We start from the raw sequence: 5000 nt of genomic DNA on the forward strand, positions 1-5000 counted from the left end.
CCTCTTGCTACAAGCATCGAACCGACGTGACATATCTGACGGTGACTCAGGCATCCGCGTACTGCCACAACTATCCACCCCCCCCCCCCACTCTCTCTCTGCCCCCTTCCCACACAATACCGAATTTAACCAACTTTATCGCTTAACCTAACTGTGGCTGTACCAGATTATCGCTTAACCTAACTGTGGCTGTACCAGATTATCGCTTAACCTAACTGTGGCTGTACCAGATTATCGCTTAACCTAACTGTGGCTGTACCAGATTATCGCTTAACCTAACTGTGGCTGTACCAGATTATCGCTTAACCTAACTGTGGCTGTACCAGATTATCGCTTAACCTAACTGTGGCTGTACCAGATTATCGCTTAACCTAACTGTGGCTGTACCAGATTATCGCTTAACCTAACTGTGGCTGTACCAGATTATCGCTTAACCTAACTGTGGCTGTACCAGATTATCGCTTAACCTAACTGTGGCTGTACCAGATTATCGCTTAACCTAACTGTGGCTGTACCAGATTATCGCTTAACCTAACTGTGGCTGTACCAGATTATCGCTTAACCTAACTGTGGTTGTACCAGATTATCCCTTAACCTAACTCAATTTGTCCCTTAACCTAACTCAATTTGTCCCTTAACCTAACTCAATTTGTCCCTTAACCTAACTCAATTTGTCCCTTAACCTAACTCAATTTGTCCCTTAACCTAACTCAATTTGTCCCTTAACCTAACTCAATTTGTCCCTTAACCTAACTCAATTTGTCCCTTAACCTAACTCAATTTGTCCCTTAACCTAACTCAATTTGTCCCTTAACCTAACTCAATTTGTCCCTTAACCTAACTCAATTTGTCCCTTAACCTAACTCAATTTGTCCCTTAACCTAACTCAATTTGTCCCTTAACCTAACTCAATTTGTCCCTTAACCTAACCCACGTTGTCCCTTAACCTAACCCACGTTGTCCCTTAACCTAACCCACGTTGTCCCTTAACCTAACCCACGTTGTCCCTTAACCTAACCCACGTTGTCCCTTAACCTAACCCACGTTGTCCCTTAACCTAACCCACGTTGTCCCTTAACCTAACCCACGTTGTCCCTTAACGTAACCCACGTTGTCCCTTAACGTAACCCACGTTGTCCCTTAACGTAACCCACGTTGTCCCTTAACGTAACCCACGTTGTCCCTTAACGTAACCCACGTTGTCCCTTAACGTAACCCACGTTGTCCCTTAACCTAACCCACGTTGTCCCTTAACCTAACCCACGTTGTCCCTTAACCTAACCCACGTTGTCCCTTAACCTAACCCACACTAGATCGCGGTGTTCCCTTAACCTAACCCACGTTGTCCCTTAACCTAACCCACGTTGTCCCTTAACCTAACCCACGTTGTCCCTTAACCTAACCCACGTTGTCCCTTAACCTAACCCACGTTGTCCCTTAACCTAACCCACGTTGTCCCTTAACCTAACCCACGTTGTCCCTTAACCTAACCCCGTGTCTAACCACGTTGTCCCCTTAACCTAACCCACGTTGTCCCTTAACCTAACCCACGTGTCCCTTAACCTAACCCACGTTGTCCCTTAACCTAACCCACGTTGTCCCTTAACGTAACCCACGTTGTCCCTTAACGTAACCCACGTTGTCCCTTAACGTAACCCACGTTGTCCCTTAACGTAACCCACGTTGTCCCTTACGTAACCCACGTTGTCCCTTAACGTAACCCACGTTGTCCCCTTAACCTAACCCACGTTGTCCCTTAACCTAACCCACGTTGTCCCTTAACCTAACCCACGTTGTCCCTTAACCTAACCCACGTTGTCCCTTAACCTAACCCACGTTGTCCCTTAACCTAACCCACGTTGTCCCTTAACCTAACCCACGTTGTCCCTTAACCTAACCCCACGTTGTCCCTTAACCTAACCCACGTTGTCCCTTAACCTAACCCACGTTGTCCCTTAACCTAACCCACGTTGTCCCTTAACCTAACCCACGTTGTCCCTTAACCTAACCCACGTTGTCCCTTAACCTAACCCACGTTGTCCCTTAACCTAACCACGTTGTCCCTTAACCTAACCCACGTTGTCCCTTAACCTAACCCACGTTGTCCCTTAACCTAACCCACGTTGTCCCTTAACCTAACCCACGTTGTCCCTTAACCTAACCCACGTTGTCCCTTTGCCTAACATAGTTCACTGCTCGGAATCTCTGGTGTCGTTGTTATCCTCATGTAGATGTCTTGCGAGTGTTGCTTACTTTCCACATATTCCCGCTATCCACTGTCAATTGTACTGCAATAGGACTATATCGCCCCCCCCCCCCCCCCTCTGCCCCTCTCTTTGTGTCTCCGTCCTCTCAAGCTGGTCGGTCTGGCGTTTGAGTGTTAAATGAGCCTCGCAGCTGTTCAGTTGCGTTCAGATGTCGACGCCCTCAGTGTACGTCGTGGTATGGTCTGTGTCCATTGTCCGCTGATGTCGTACGCGTAACCCACACGCTGTACCGATCATCGGTAGTTACGTACAGAGTGAAGTAGTGTGATACGTGTGACCGTACGCTGGCTGTGCCCAACGGTGTCGAATCTCAATTTCCATATGTTGTGCTCGATGCTACTTGTCTCGTCTCCCAATAACAGCTAGGTTGCACTGTGGTACGCCGTAGAGGCGTGTGGGAGGAACGTACGAACGCATTGTATGTCACCCTGGGTCGCTGGGGGTGGTGGTGCGGTGAGTCAGGTCAGGTCAGCGTGAGCCGTGTGATGTAGTGACGCGTGTATTCCGACTTTGTCGTATTGCCTCACACAAAGTGCTACCCCTGGTGGACCGCGTTCCATATCTGGGACATGCCGCAGATGCCGGTTGACAGTGGATCGCGAAGGGACATCGCATACGTGCGCGGGCCACCTTCCACGTGTTCTCTTCTGCACATGTCGCAGTGTGTATGTGGTCTGATGTAGCGTGTCGTGACACATGACATCCTGGCATGCAAGAATTGTTGAATTCGCAAATGTAGGTGGACATCTACGTTTACTGCCCAAGATACGCAAATGAACTGGAAATCCGTTGTTGAGCGGTTGTTCACGCTGGAGGTGAATCTGTGATGGCGACGATCGGTACAGCTATTAACCGGTTGTTTCAGCGGTACCCGCCACATCCACACACGTGACTAGGCCCATGTGGGTATGAAGCGATACGCGGCGGTGGCTTGGTGGGACTGTTCCCGGCCGGTGAAGGGGGGCCGCCCGGCGTGGTTGGCCGCGCGCTGCGTGGGCGCACGCGCAACAGGCGGCTGGTGGGGGGCGCCGAGTGGCAGGAGCGCCAGCCGACGGGCTCGGCAGGCGGGCGCAGCTACGCTGCGGCGCACCCTGCACGCGGCGCCTGGCGGCCAAAGTTGGTTCAGCCGAGCCCGGTGCGAAGCGCGGGTGGACATCTGCAGTGTGCTGGTCTGATTGAGGGACTGTGTGCGTTGAGGATGCGCCGCCGCCTGGCACTCGGCGCCGCGACGCCGTCTGCTGCTCGGTCGCCCCAGCGGTTCTCGCAGGTGGTTTGTATCGCAGTTGTGCGGACGTGTTGGCGCGTGCGCTGTGCTGGGAGAGTTCGCTTCTGCACCCAAGTGGGGCTTTGCCCTTGTGTGGCGCTGGCGTTGGAGCTGCCGGTCACCATAGGTGGCGCGTGTTGTCTCCCGCCGGCAATGCCACGACAGCACGCTCCCGGGCCTCTGTCGGCAGCGGCAAGCTCAGTTGGGAGCAAGGGTGTTCGCACTAAAACCGTCTACTCGCCTAACTCCGGGCGATTGCGCCTCTCTCGAAACCGACCAAGTACCTAGGACGGCGCTGCGCGCCGCCGGGACCTGAGAGGGTTTCGAGGTGTATCGTGCAGGGGAGCTCGGCCTCCTCCTGTTTGCAGAATAATTGAGCGGACGCTTGCGTGTTCGCGCGGGGCCCCCGGGACACACTCCCGGGCGGCCGGCTGCTCAGCTCTAGTTGACGCAGCTCCCTGGTTGATCCTGCCAGTAGTCATATGCTTGTCTCAAAGATTAAGCCATGCATGTCTCAGTACAAGCCGCATTAAGGTGAAACCGCGAATGGCTCATTAAATCAGTTATGGTTCCTTAGATCGTACCCACGTTACTTGGATAACTGTGGTAATTCTAGAGCTAATACATGCAAACAGAGTCCCGACCAGAGATGGAAGGGACGCTTTTATTAGATCAAAACCAATCGGATTGGCTTGTCTGGTCCGTTTGCCTTGGTGACTCTGAATAACTTTGGGCTGATCGCACGGTCCTCGTACCGGCGACGCATCTTTCAAATGTCTGCCTTATCAACTGTCGATGGTAGGTTCTGCGCCTACCATGGTTGTAACGGGTAACGGGGATTCAGGGTTCGATTCCGGAGAGGGAGCCTGAGAAACGGCTACCACATCCAAGGAAGGCAGCAGGCGCGCAAATTACCCACTCCCGGCACGGGGAGGTAGTGACGAAAAATAACGATACGGGACTCATCCGAGGCCCCGTAATCGGAATGAGTACACTTTAAATCCTTTAACGAGTATCTATTGGAGGGCAAGTCTGGTGCCAGCAGCCGCGGTAATTCCAGCTCCAATAGCGTATATTAAAGTTGTTGCGGTTAAAAAGCTCGTAGTTGGATTTGTGTCCCACGCTGTTGGTTCACCGCCCGTCGGTGTTTAACTGGCATGTATCGTGGGACGTCCTGCCGGTGGGGCGAGCCGAAGGGGTGCTTTCGCGTCCCGAGGCGGACCCCGTTTAAATCCTACCAGGGTGCTCTTTGTTGAGTGTCTCGGTGGGCCGGCACGTTTACTTTGAACAAATTAGAGTGCTTAAAGCAGGCAAGCCCGCCTGAATACTGTGTGCATGGAATAATGGAATAGGACCTCGGTTCTATTTTGTTGGTTTTCGGAACCCGAGGTAATGATTAATAGGGACAGGCGGGGGCATTCGTATTGCGACGTTAGAGGTGAAATTCTTGGATCGTCGCAAGACGAACA

At 52.4% G+C, this 5000-nt stretch overlaps 1 non-coding gene across 1 annotated transcript in view; it reads left to right on the plus strand.

The window, feature by feature from the left end:
- Nucleotides 1–3986: 3986 nt before the first annotated feature.
- Nucleotides 3987–5000, plus strand: part of LOC126325402 (small subunit ribosomal RNA) — a 1892-nt gene continuing 878 nt past the window's right edge. The window contains exon 1 of the ribosomal RNA XR_007560085.1: nt 3987–5000. This exon is cut by the window's right edge and continues 878 nt beyond it. This is a non-coding gene — a ribosomal RNA (small subunit ribosomal RNA).

The sequence above is a fragment of the Schistocerca gregaria genome, unplaced genomic scaffold (assembly GCF_023897955.1).
Source record: "Schistocerca gregaria isolate iqSchGreg1 unplaced genomic scaffold, iqSchGreg1.2 ptg000921l, whole genome shotgun sequence".
Taxonomy (NCBI): domain Eukaryota; kingdom Metazoa; phylum Arthropoda; class Insecta; order Orthoptera; family Acrididae; genus Schistocerca; species Schistocerca gregaria.